Here is a 15,917-nt window from a genome sequence, read left to right as displayed (position 1 = left end):
CTGATTAAATTTATATATATTTAATTGAATTTATATTTACACCTGAATTAATTATTTGTCTGTTTGATTAAATTTAACCTATATATCAATTAATTATTTAATTACTCACTACTGCAGTGAACTATTTATTACTTATGTTAACTTAATTTATTTAACCTGTGTATTTACTTCAAGTATTTTATTTTACCCGTCTGAAGTGTTTAATTAATTTAAATTATTTTATTGATTTATTGATTAAATTCACATATATGTGAATTAATTAATTACTTGTCTATTTACTATTGTAGTGAATTACTTATCTATCTGATTTAATTGACCCTTACTTACCTAGTTCATTTTCACTTTATTGAACTTTCACTTTTATTATTGATTTATATAGTGAAAGTGAGGTGAAAGTAAGGTGAAATAAAAGTTAAGTGATTTGAATTGTTTTATTAATTATTTTAGCTTATTAATATAAATATAAAGCTTAATTTTTATTTAAACCAGTTATATAATTAGATTTACTGGTTTAACACTATTAAAATAATTACTAAAAGCAAATATATTTGGGAATTTATTGATCCTAGTTATATAATTATACTTAATTAACCTGTATGGCCTAGTCACCCGGAACCATGTAACTTTAATGGGAATGTTAGATTAATTATTAATTTAATCTAAAATAATCGAGCGCTTTATTAAGACTTTTTATATAATTATAAATTAGCACTTCAAGAATACTGCTACATAAATAAGAGCTTAGCCTTAATTCTACTTCTGATTAAGAATTTAATATTATTAGTTAATAGGGTTTTAGTATCTAACAAAGAAACCCTATATTATATACTATAGATCCTTTAAACAAAACTTGCTCTTACTAATGAATTAAGAAAACATAATATTATTAAGTAATATTATATACTTAAAAATCTGTAGAATAAATATTTAATTAATTTATATATTTCATTATGGGAAAATGTCTATACCGAAGCGAAATCACTTAAAATAAGCAAAGTAAATAATCTATACTAAGTTTAATATAATTTTATTAAAGCTATTTATGGGTCTTATTTAATATTTATAAATTATTAGAATAAAAAATTAAATAATAAAATTAAATCACGTGATAAAATACTATTATTTTTTAATATAACTAAGTAATTCAGAGATCACGTAAAGATATTCCTAATATTTAAATATTTAAATTAACTGAGCCGAATCGCTCAGGCAACCTTTAAAAGAGATGTCTTAGAAAATACCCCAAGCCCTAGATTTAATCCTAGAACTCCTAAAAAGGAACAAAACTGCCCCTGTTAATCAGACCTTAATAGAGGCTACTATAAATTTAACTAATGTTTCTATATTAATGATTTATTAAAGAAACTAGAAAATTAGTTATATGATTTTAAGGCTATTCAATAATTTAATAGAGCCTTTAAAAACCCTAAATTTTGCGCAGCGCTTAAAACCACAAAAATCACTTGAAATTAATAAATCAAGTAATAAATTAAAATAATAAATTTCTTACTAATTTAATTGTAATAGCTTCAATTTTAATAGGACAAGAAAAATATGCTAGTCCTAATTAGGTGTTTAATACTGCTGTAGATACCTATATTTATAATAATTAATTATTATTTAGTAATTATTATAAATTACCTATATTGATCTCTATAGAGAATACTTAAATATTAATTGAAAGTTTTAGAACAGTTAATTTAAAATCTTTAAATCCCTATAAAGATAAAATATTATTCGAATTATATTATTACGCCTATATTTTATAATTTTATATTAATATTCTATCTGCCTCAAAGGCAAGGTAATCGGGTATTTACCTTAATTCTAGGGCTATGTGCCTAAAAAGCCCTAATTACCGCCTGATTTGTAAAGTCCTCGAGATTACAGGCATTTATTTAATTAAATAGAATACTACTAATTAAATTTAATAGTCACCTGAATTAACTTCTGAATATAATTATATTTACTGTCTGAATTTATTATAGAATTTATTACTAAATACTGAAGTAAATAAATTAGAGGCCTATTTAGTAAAAAATTTGAATAAACTAATTATCTTTTATAAAATAGTTAAATTATAGTATTCAAGATTAGGGCACCCGAGCTCTGAAGCCCTAAAACACCTTAATTTAGTAATTAACAGAGTAAAAATTAATAATAAATTAACTAAAACTGAAGATTATTGCCTGATTTGTTAATTATTAATTTTAAAATATTAAATTTCTTGAATTCCGATTTAATTAGGGACTAAAGTATTTAAAACTATTTATTAGGACTTTATTTACTTAAATCAGGGAATCTACTAAAAATAATATATTAGCCATATATATTGCTCTTATTTAAAATTTTATATAGCTAAGGTAATTTTATTAAAAGATCACATGAGTAATTTAATTATCAAAATAATTTAATTTATTAAACATTAATATCACGTGACTATTAAATGATTTTATTCAGATCAAGATAGAAATCTAGCTTATTTTTATAATTACGCGAGATGTGAAGGGGTAATCTGCAGTACTAGCCTAATTAGATAATCTAAGCAGAACCTATTTGCAGAGTGTTCAGGTGCTTTAATTATATAAAAAATATAAATTTTATTTATTAATTTAAGATTACCGCTATACTTATAGCCAGAATTATTAAATATAGTGATATATATATTAAATCACATCCTTACTTCTTTATTAAAGTGGAGTACCCTGTATAAAACCTTATTTAAACATTTTGATCAGCCTCTATTATATATAATATTATTACTAAACCTTTCTAACCTAAAATAATATGGTTGCTGAGCTTATATAAGGATTTTAAATATTCCTAGGCTTAGTAAGCTTAAACCGAGAGCTCTGATTGGCTACCTGATAGGGTATGTTGTCTTAAATATATAGAGAATATAGATACCTGGTCAAAATAAGGTTATTTTAGTATGTAATTATATTTTTGATGAAACAAAGATCTATAAAAATAAATAAAATGTTTAAATATTTGAACTAGACTTAATTAGATTAGAAAATCCCGAACTGCTTAGTCTTAAAGAAATTAATAATTTAATCTTTTTAATTTTAATTAATTTACCTGAAATCACTGAATTAGGGTTTACTGAGAATAAAATTATTAATAATATTTATTCTGAACCCGAATAAGGTGAATCAGAATTATCTAGTAAATATAATTTTATTTACTATAAGCCCGAATATAAAAATCGAATTATTGAATTAAATGATTAAAATAATCTAATTTAATTAAATACTTAAAGTAATAAGATTTTAGGAGATCAACCTCTTACCCTGTATTTTTAATTACCCGAAGTTATTATTAATAATTTACTATTTAATTTTAATAATTATAATAATTTTTATAAACTATTATTTTTAAAAAGGAATAGGTCAGAATTATCTGATCTAGGACCTTTAAAATTATCTTGAAATTTTGTATTGGCTTAAATTAGTAATAATAAATTGTATCGAAATGATTTGCCTATTGAGCTAATTAATTAGAATAAAATAATAAATTTGCCCTTTTATGATAAATAGCTAAATGGATATAAAATTAAATATAATTAATTAATTAAAATAAATATTTGGGAAGCTATTCCTAAAATAGATAATTTAATTCAAAAGATCCTACTATTAAAATAGATATAGAAATATAAATTTACTGATCAAGGTGAATTATCAAAATTTAAAGTAAGAATATATGTTCGCGGAAACCTTTAACTAATTAATAATCTCGATTTTAGGGCTATTACTTTAGCCACATGAATATTTAGGATTATTATAGCCTTAATTACTGCTTTTGACTTTAAAACAGCCTAATAGGATATAGTAAATATATTTCTAAATAGTGAATTAAACAAACTAATTTATGTTTTACTGCCTCCTGGATTCAGTCAACAAAATAAGGTTTTTAAGCTAAAATAAGCTTTATATAGATTATGCCGATCCCCATTACTATGGTAATGCAAAATAGGGAATACTCTGTAAAAATTAGGCCTAAAATTAGTGCCTGAAGATCCCTGCCTATTTATAAATAATTATATAATTTTAATGATTTATATGGATGATATTATTCTACTATATAATTGAAATCATTAATCGAAAATCAACGAATTAAAAAATTAATTATTTTCGATATATGATTTAAAGGATTTAGGTGAAATTCACTAATTCCTAAATATAAAGATTATTTAAAACTGGTAAAATTGAATAATTTGGCTTAATCAAGCAGATTATATTAAAAAAGTTGCTTACCGCTTTAAATTAGCTAATCAGAATTTATTTAAAATGCCCCTACCATCTGGTAATTTAAGCGAATCTATAGGGTAACTGCTTATTAAGCCTTATTACGTGGATTATTAAAAGAAAATTAGCTTAGTTTTATATCCTGCAGTTATTTTTAGGCTAGATATTATAAAAAGTTGTAAAATCCTTGCAGAACATATAGCTAAACTTTATTTAAATTATATGAATATAGTAAATTACCTGATTTTATTTATTTATAGAACCTGATTTAATTTAATTTAATATAGTTTTAATTTAATAGATTAATTAAAATTACTATTAATTTTCAAAATAGCTAATAATATAGTTTATATAGATTTATTACAAAGAAAGTCATCTGAAGGTTTTATATATTATTTATTTAGCGGACCTATTAATTAGTTAGCTAGAAAGCAAAAAACAATTACCCTATTTACTACTAAAGCAGAATTATTAGCCCTAACTACGGCTAGTAAGCATTTTCTATAGTAAAAATACTTATTTATTACTATAGGGTTTAACCCTGAAGAAAAACTATATATTTATTATAATAATTATTAAATAATTAACCTGTTTATTAAGCCTAATTCAATTTATAAAACTAAATTAAAATATATAGACATTAGTAATCATTAGCTCAGGCAAGAAATTAAGAAAAAATCTATTGAATTAAAATGGGTCCCTTCTAATTAAATAATTATAGACGGCCTTATTAAACACCTGACTAAACAAAAACATATGAAATTTACTAAATAACTAATATAGTTAATATTTAATATTTTATTGAATAATAATTAATTATTTAATATTTGCAGTTTTAATCAATACTTTTATTAATTTAAAACTGAAGGAGTATGTTAATTAGGGTTACCTGATATTACCTGATTTATCAGAATCACCTGATTTTGTCCTATAACTAAAATTATTTAAAATTTACTACAACTTTATTCTTACTTTATTAAACTCTCACTTCCACCACCAAATTATATAGGAGAAGTAAGGTGAAACTAGGCTTAATATAAGCGGAAAATAAAAAAAGAAAAATTTCCGAAGAATTTCCTATTTTGGACTAGCTTATCTTCCTAATTAGGAAATCACTGATCACTAGAATCCTATAGAAGTTAGAAAACATAATTTGATAAATTTCTTATTTAAGAAATTAAAAGTTTATTTCAACTACTGCAGTTAATAGCTTTATTCAGATAATTAATATAAAAGGTCCAGAATATCTCGTTTATTTATTTTATAAGCCATAAAGTGAATATTGCTACCCTGGTTATTCTGATATTATTTAAATAATTTTATTATAATTTATGTGTTAAATCTTAATTATTCTGATTATTCTGATCATAAAATCTTGATTATTTGATTATTTAAATAATTAAATATTAATCTAATAATAATCTATGAGGTTGATCTTAAAGGCCTAGATTAATAATATAATTTATAAGTAAAGGCCTAGAAGGATCTGATGATTTTATGTTTGTAATATTTACTTAAGGCCAGATTGAATTAGCTCTAATTTAATTATTTATAAATATACAGTTAATAACCTGTATTAATTTATTCTTTTCATCAAGTTAATTTACCCACTTAATTCATTTAATTAAATTTCATTTATTCATTCAATCAATTTCACCTATCTACATGCATAGCGAATGATAGGACCTCTGGTCTATCATCAGATCTAGGTGGTCCAGGTGAACTGTTTACTTCATCTGACTGATCGACTTTTCTTATTCTATCTAGCCATTTGAAATTTCTATTCAACCCACGTGACCTACCTACCCCATCTGACACTACCTAATATTTAAAGATAATAAGAGAAATAAAGATAATTAAAATAATAAAGAAGATCACAGGAATAATAGTAATATATAAAATAATTATTAAAAAGTAAATAAAATTAGCCTATTTTAGCTTAATTTTCAAGATAATAGATTTTTTTAACCCTTTTATAATATAATTATTTATAATAAGATTAATATTTTTTATAATTAAATTATTAATATCTTAACTTATAAAGGTGAAGTAATTATTAAAGTAAATATATAATTATATATATAAGATATAGTTCTTACTTAGTTTATTTTTGAGCTATTTAAAATTAAAAAAGATTAATTATATACTTAAGTAATTTATAATAGCTAGCTTATATTTTTATATTATTATTTTAAAATAAATTTTTTAAAAGCTTAGTTTAAGCTTTAAGCTTTATATTATATATTTATAGATGTTACTAAGAGTAAAATATTTTATATATTTATTAAAAAAGTTTTTTAATATACTTATAATATTAATCTTTTAGACCTTTTTAATTAATTTACTATAATTTAAAATATATTAAACTTATCTCTTTAATATAATATTTATTAATTATATTTTAATATATTTTATATAGACTTCCTTTAAGAATTATAGGAGTAGTATTTTCTTTAATAAAACTTTGTTATTAAATAAGATTATTATATTAGTAATTTCTAGAATAATCTAAGGACCTAAGTATTATTAAGAATCTAAAATTATAGTTAGCAGCTAAATTAATAATTAAATAAGGTTAATTATTAGAATTATCCCAGATATTAATATTAATTAATATTATACTAATTTTGCTACCTGCAGTTCGCAAATAATCAGATAGTTTTATATAGTTTTAATATATATAAATATTATTAATAATAATTAAATAATTGCTCTTGGCAAGGTCAAGACCTATAAAATAATTAAACTTAATAAAATTAATAAAGTTATTAAGCCGGGTATAATTAAGCCTAAATTTATCAAGTTTAAATCCTAACCCAGAAACCGCAGTTAATAATTAATAATAAGCTATTTAATATAAATTATAGTTAATAAAACTGTTATTATAAATATTAAAATACTAATTATAATAATTAATATTAATTATAAAATTAAAATCCTTGCCCGCTATATGGCTGTATATATAAAGCTAAGGACATGGTTAATAAACCTAATAAATCTATGTTTAATAAATTTTTTAATAATTTTTTTTCTAATTATTCTCTAAACACATTATTTAATGCTTATATAGTTTAAAATAATATTTTAAAAAATAATAGTTTTAATAATTTTAATAATTTTAATTATAATAATTATAGTAATGTTTATTTAGTAAATACCAAGGAACCTGTTATTATATATTATAATTATAATAAGGTCTTTTCTTTTAATAATAAATTTTATAAGTATCTAGCTAATTATATCCTGCTTAGTAAAGTATCTAATTTTAATATATTATTAAACTTGCTTTATAATTCTAATATAATTAATAATATAATTATCTTCTCTATTAAGTATAATAATACTATCTTAACAGATTCTATAGCTCTAATTTAAATTTAATATATAACTACTATTAAGATTAGCTTGAATTAGATTATTAATCTATTAAAAATTTATTTTAATATTAATTATTCATATATAATTGTAGATATTTTATTTATTAAATTTATACTAAATATTATTTTTTATAAAAATTAACTTATAATTATAATTACTAGAATTAGTTCCTGTTATAAAATAATTATTATAATAAAATTCTTAGTTTATTTTCTTTATGTTAAGAACAGCCCTATATTTACTTAGATTAATATATATGCTTATATAGTTTTTAATATTTAAGCTAAAATCTTACTTAAAACTAATATAATTATATCTAAAGGTATTATTTTAGATTTTAGTAAGTAAAAAAGTATTATATAAATCTATAAAAACTTTATTTTTATATTTATTTGCTAAGTATGTAAGAAACAGATTATTAATTATTTTATATATATAATTATATATTAAGTTATCTAGCTATAGATTATTGCTGTAATATAAGTTATTATAAAGTTTTTATTTAAAATAAATAAAAATTATAACTTTAGAGTAAGCAGAAATGCTCTAGTTAATTATAAGAATTATTTAATTAATATATTATTTATTTTTCTAGAAGTGAATAATATTATAGACTCGTTATTATTTTTTAATATTATTATTTTAGTATTATTTTAGATATATTTAATTTAAGTTACTAAATTAATATTATTTTTTAAATTAATAACTTTATAGGCCCCTGGAAAAGAAAATTATATTATATTATATTATTAATATAATATATATTATAGCAAAATAAATATTTTATTTAGTAAATTAGTTTTTTAAATAAGTCTAGTCAGTTATATTTATATTAATAATATATTAAGTATTTATTTATTAAAGTAATTTTTAATATTAATATAGAATTTAATATTTATAAAATTAATAATAATAAGTTTGTTAACTTTATGAGTTCTCTAATAAAAGTATTACCTAATAATATTACTATATTTATAGATAATAAAACTAATATAACTAAATTAGAGTATCTAATTATAGATTATAATATTTAGGCTTTTCCTAATAGTAATAATATTAAAATAACTAATATTCCTAAGAAAAAATAAATAATTATTCTTATATATCCTGGTTAGTAATCCTGTATTTTTAAGATTAAGATATACTATTTAAACCCGCGTAACTAAGCTATAATTAATAATATCTTAATATTATTGTATTAAGCTAGTAAGTTGATATAAGTAGTTAATTATATTTTAATAGAATATCTGATTTTTGTAGTTTATTATCTTATTTAAAATAATATAGAAAAAATGTTTAAGCTAAAGGGCTATGTTATTATTAACTTATATAATATAAATATTAAAATAGAGAAGGATTATTATCCTTTATTATTTTAGAATAAGATTATTATATTAATTAAGGGTTATTTGTATATTTTAGTTATAGATACTATAAAGTGTTTTTACTAATAGCTTATTCGTAAAAATTATTAGAATTATTTAATAATAGTTAGTTATTACGGTCAAGAGATCTTTTATATTATTATAATAAGTTTTATTAATAGTATTTCTTTTATATAATATTAGATAGATTATTTACTTTATAAATTACTATTTACTAAAACCTATATAGATAATATAATTATTATGTTTATTTTAATTAATAAATATATTAAATACCTGTTTATAGTCTTTAAATAAGCTATTAATAATAAATCTTAAATTAAAATTCTTAAAAATATTTATTAAATTTTTATCCGTGCAGTTATTTAGCTAGTATATTAATATTTTTAATTTATTTATATTAGCTAAGAAGATTTAAGCTATTAAAAACTTATTTTTTCTTATAATATTTATTAATTTTAAATATTATATTAGTTTAATAAAATAGTTTTATTATTATATTATAAATTATGCTATAATTACTGTATTTTTATAGATATATAAGTTAATTTTATTAAAGAAAGTCTTGTAAAAGAACCCTATCTCATAAAAATAATAGATAAGTATATTATTTACTATTAATAATAAGGAATGTCAGGTATTTACTATTTTATAGATATAATTTAGTAATTTTTTATTTTTTATGTATTTTAATATTACAGTATAGTTATATTATAACCTAAATATTTTATATATAGGATTTAAAGTTATTCTATATTATCTTAATAATTATAATTATATAGACTTAATAAAGCCCCCTCCGCGTATAGTTATAAAGCTAATTTTGTTTCTATTAAGAATCTTAATTATTACTAAATTAAGATACTGGCCTACTGAATTTAAGATATTTTATTTTATATAAATATTATATAAGATATATTATTTATTTAAAGTAGCAAGTAACCCTACTGTTATTTATACTAATTATGCTTTTATAATAGGTATTATCTCTTATATATTAATATCTAGTATTATATCAGAAAAATTAAATTTATACTTAATTTATATATTTATGTTTATTTAATAGTTTAATCTTTAAATTTTCTATTAACTAAATAATAAAAATATTTTAATAAATATATTAAGTTATTTATTGGCTTATCGCCTAAAAATATATAATATTAATTTTAATATTGTTAAGGAATATAATACTTATATATTTTTAATTATTTATATCTATATTTTTAAAGTTTTATTTATATATATTAGTAATAACTTTAAAAAGCATCTTAGAGATAAATATAGTTATAATACTTAAGTTATTTATGTTATAAAAATAATATAAAGCAAGAAATATATAATTTTATATAAGGTGTATAATGATCTTTTATATATAAAATTAAGTCTATTATTTAATAATCTTTGGCTATATATTCCTTACCTGGTTATAAAGGACCTATTTTATTTTATATATAATAATAATAATTATTCGGGATTTAATTAATATATTCAAAAGTTTACTAGTTTTATTATTTATAAAAATTATATATTATTATATAAATATATCTTATAATATCTTAAATATTTTCTTAATAAATTTTAATAATATTTTTTATCTAGTAATCTACATTTGATTATTCCTAAAGTATTATTTTATTATATTATAACTAATTTTATCTCTGATTTACCTATTAACAGGGATTATAATATAATAATAATTTTAATAAATAAATTTATAAAGTATATAAGTCTTATTTCTGAATATAAAGATTATAATATAGAATATTAAAAATATAAAATAATTATTTATATATAAGTTTATAACTAGGATATTCTGGCTGTTATTATTTCTGACTATAATCCTAAGTTTATAAGTAGTTTTTAGTGTGATTTATTAAAAATACTTAATATTAAATAATTTTATTTATGAGCTTATTATCTTTAGATAGATAGTATGTCTAAATAAATTATTTAAGTTATTAAAATCATACTAAGATATTAGATAATAACTATAAATAAAAAAATAGTTTATTTTATTATTATTTATTATTATAATAATTAATTTTACTCTGAATATTATAATATTATTAATTTTTTATAAATTAATATATAGAATACGACTTTATATATAATAGAATATTTTAAAAAAATAGTTTAGAGATATCCAGGATTTTATATATTAAATAAATACTTAGAAAGTTTTATTATTTATAACTTTGCGGATAAAGTAGTTGTTTAATAATAAGTATATATTATTTTTTATTTATATAAAGGATTAATCCTGTTTCCTGAAACTATATTATAAATATATTATATTATTAGTTAAATAGTAAGATAAATATAAACCTTACTATACTAGTCTTTTTAAAATTTTTAATATTTCTGATAATAGCTTAACTTATTATTTAAAATTATCTTTAATATAAAAAATCTATTTTTAAGTATTAATCGCCCAGTTTAAACTATTAAAAAAAGATACGGAGTTTAATTATAAATATTTTTAATTTTTATTTATTATTAATAATATTAATCCTGAGTATAAAGTGGAGCAGATTTTTAATAAATAGATAATTAAATATAATAGATTATATATTAAGTATGTTAAGTATTTTATTAGATAAAAAAACTATAGTGCTAAATATAATTAATAAATTAAAAAAAATAATATTTATTTTTTTAAACTTATTAATAAGTTTGAAGTTATTTTATAAATAAAATAATACTTATTTTTTTTATTTATATATTTTTTTATCTCTTTTATTATATATTAATTCCTGTTATCCTAATTATACTATTTTATATTATTTCCTTAATTTATTCTATTCTATTAATTTATTTTATTTTATTTTATTAATTTATTTTATTTTATCCTATCAAGCGGTAATCTGTGCGGTAATTCTTTTTTTTGTGCGGTAAACTTTTTTATATGATAAATTCTTTTAAGGACTTTAATAATTTTACTAGTATAATTTTTTACTTATTTTTTTATTTATTTTGACCTCTTCCTTTTATTTTATTATTTTAATTTTTTTTTACCTTATTAATACCTTATTATCCTTATAATCCTGCTATTTATTTCTCTTTTTTATAATAATTTTATTATTTTCTTAACTTATTATTAAATATACAACTCTGCTATATCTTTATTATTATTTTTACTATTTTTATTATTATTATCCCTGCTAGCTATTACCAAAATAGCTAAGTAATTAATTTTAGGCTTTATACTAGTGAACCCTAATTTAATTAAGCCTAACCTGACACCAGAAGAAGTAATAAATACTTATAAAAATTTTTATATATAATAGAGAATAACAGTATTAAAGATAACGATTAGAATATTAATTAAAATAATAATAATAATAATAATAAAGAGAATAATAATAATAATAATAATAATAATAGAGAGAACAAGGACTCTAATAATACTAAGAATAATAAGAATAAAAATACTAATAAAAATAAAAATAAGAATAATAATACTAATAATAACTAGGAAAATATTAACTAGGAAGATATTAACTAGCCCTAGCCTTTAATAACTAAAGTATTTTTAAAATAAAGTTTTAAACATTTTAGAAATAAGAAATAAAAAAAATTATTTTATTTATAAAATTATAGTGCTGCTAAACTCGTAAGTAAATCTTAAAAAATTATAAAGTTTATTAGGGAAATTAAATATTAAAAATAAAGATAATAATAGTATATAATACTAAGGCTATAAAATAAAAGTATATTATATAATAGTAGAATAAGCTAAATACTTAGTTATTTGTGAATAATTCTTATATTAAGTTTACTATAGATAAAGACTTTTAATTAATAATTCTTCCGTAATTTATATATTTTACTAATTTATAATATATTAAAATAATTATTTTAAAAAAGATCTCTGTTTAGGATTAAAATAAATAATATACTATTAATTTTACTAGTAGTAATAACTTTAAAAAAAATTATTAAATAATAATCTTATTATCCTGCGAGGTAGTAATAATTATTTATATGTTATAGTCTAGTAATTCTATTATATCTTAATTAGAGCAGATATAACGCAAACTTAATAAAAATAATTAATAAAATTATAACTTATAGTTCTGTATGTAATAATTATATTTAGAATAATTTATTATTATATAATAAATTATTATCCTTAAATTTTAATACTTTTTATTTATATATCGGGGATGCACACCTGTAATTTAAAAAAAAATTAGTTTATATTATTTTAGATTATTTATATTTATCTATTATTACGATAATCTATTTTATTAAGAATAATATTATAAAAAAGAAGAGAAAGCTAATCTTTAAATTAAAAAATAAATAGTATATAACTTTAGATAACACTCGATCTATAAAAAAAATTAAATTAGTAAAAATTATTAAAATCTCTAATAATAATAGTTAAGATAATAGTTAAGCTAACTTAGTTATTAGTTTAGTGTCACGGTGCAGACCTGAGGGCACTGCCAAGCCTGCCAGAACCAGACAGAACCACTAAGCCAGAAGAATCTATCCCTGATCCTAATCCCCTAACCGCTTAAAAGCCTAAATATTAAAGATTTTATTATAGTTTTTTAAGTTATATCTTGTTTATTATTTTATATATAATCTAATAATAATAATAATTAAAGATTTTATAAACCTAATTTATTTAACCTAGCTAGATCGCCTATCCTGCCTGTTTTTATTATATTAATTTTATTAATCTGCTAGCCTGTATTTTAACACCATATAGCTTTTATTTATAAAGCTAGTACTTATTTAATATATTTAAAATTTTAAAACCCCTATTTCTTTTTAAGAACCCTAAATTATTTATCTAATATATTATTAAATAAATTAAAGAATAATATACTTATTATAACTAAATTTATATATTTATAATAAATATTAATATTAATTAAAAATATCTTTATTAGGAAGTCTCCCGCCTTTAATAAAATATAAATATTATTATATAAATTACTATCTTTTAAATAAATTATAAAAAAAACTTGAATTTTAAACTTATTTAAGCTCTAGTTAATAAGAGTATAATAATTTAAAAATAAAACTATATAATCTAAATTATTATATCTATAATTAATATCCCGGACTAGACCCCTGAACCTATTACTAAAAAATCTTTAATTATTTTAATAAAAATATTTATATTAATTAATCCTAGATCTTTTACCTTTATTTACCTTTTTAAATAATTACTTAACCTTAATAAATTTAAAAATATTAGATTAAATCTTTATTATTTTACTTTTTAAATTAAAAAAAAATAATTATAAATTATAATTATTTTCTAACCTCTTAGGCCTGTATAACTTATATTTTTAATTATTTAAAAAAACTTTTTATACTTAAATTCTCTTATATATTAAAGATAAAGTTTATTAACTAAAAGATTATATTAAAATTTTAAAAATACTTAATTATACTTATAAGAACCTGAATTATATTTATAATATCTAAAATATTTTATATAACTTAAAATAAAAAAACTAAAAAATTTTTATTTTTTTTACTAAATTCTAATAACTAATTATAAAAAAGAAAATAACTAAAAATAATTTTTTTATTTTTCTTAAGAAAGCTATTAACTAAAAAATAAAAATTATATTAATATATTAAAATTTACTCACTAGGAATTATATTAACTTTATTATTTTTTTATAAAAATCAAAAAATTATTATATTTAATACTTTTATAACTAATCCTGGAAGCTTATCTTAATTTTAATTAAAATTAATATTTATTTATAAACTTTAATTAAAAATATCTAAAGTTATTATCTCTAAAATTTAATTAATAAACTTTTTTAGTCTGCTACTATTATCTTAAATTTTAATATTATAAATCTTTTTTTAATTTACTATCTGTCTTCCTGTTTTAAAAATAATATTTATAAAAATTATAATAAATACTTCTACTATAAATTAAATTAATATATAATTAAAGATTTCCCTAAACTAAATAATTACTTATATTAAATTAATTATATTATATATTTTATTTTTTTTAAAGTCCTATTTATCTTTTTAAAAATATTTTTTTTTTTATATTTTAACCTTGTTTTATCCTGTAAGACTTATTTATATTATTATTATTTTAAATTTTTTAGCCCTAAATAATTTTTTAAATAAAATATTTATACTTTTTAGACCTAAGTAAGTAATTAAAAAAAATTAGTCTAGTTTAAATTATAATTAGGTAAATCCTCCTATATAAGTTTACTAAATCTTTAAAGCTATTATTAAAGAACTTTTTATTAAAAAAAATTTTTAAAAAATTAATTTATTAATTATTTTTATTATATTAAATCTTAGTAAAAATAAAATTATTATTTATATTATATTTAATATTAGCTGTTTTATATCTTATATTATAAATAAAAATTAGATTAAAATCTAGAATCTAACTTTATATCTCCTAAAAAAATTTAAATTAATTATAAGATTTAATAATTATAAGAGTAAGACTAGTACTATTATTTATTATATTTATATAACTCTAAAAATCTATAATTATATTAAAAAAAATATTTTATTTCTAATTATCTAGTTTATATATTTTTTTATTATAATTAGACTCTTCTAGCTTAAAATCTATAATTCTAAAATAAATTTTGCTAAATATATCTTTTAGTTTAATAATTAATATTATTAAAAATATTATAATATTCTATTCTATCCTTAAAAAATCCAGGCTTTATATAATATTTTTATTTAAGCCTATTTAATTAACTTAAAGGCATTAAAGGCCCTCTAAACCTATAATATTTATATAATATTTATAAGAGTTTATACTATATATATAAGATAGAAAAAAAAATCTTTATTATTATTATAAAATAAATTAATTAAATAATTTATAAAAAGTCCCCTAAGAAACCCCTAATATAAAAAATATTTAACTTTAATTAAAGTCTTA

The sequence above is a fragment of the Aspergillus steynii genome (genome assembly GCF_002849105.1).
Source record: "Aspergillus steynii IBT 23096 chromosome Unknown P170scaffold_8, whole genome shotgun sequence".
Lineage (NCBI taxonomy): Eukaryota > Fungi > Ascomycota > Eurotiomycetes > Eurotiales > Aspergillaceae > Aspergillus > Aspergillus steynii.
The sequence above is the reverse complement of the archived record's forward strand: the minus strand, read 5'-3'. Positions refer to the sequence as shown.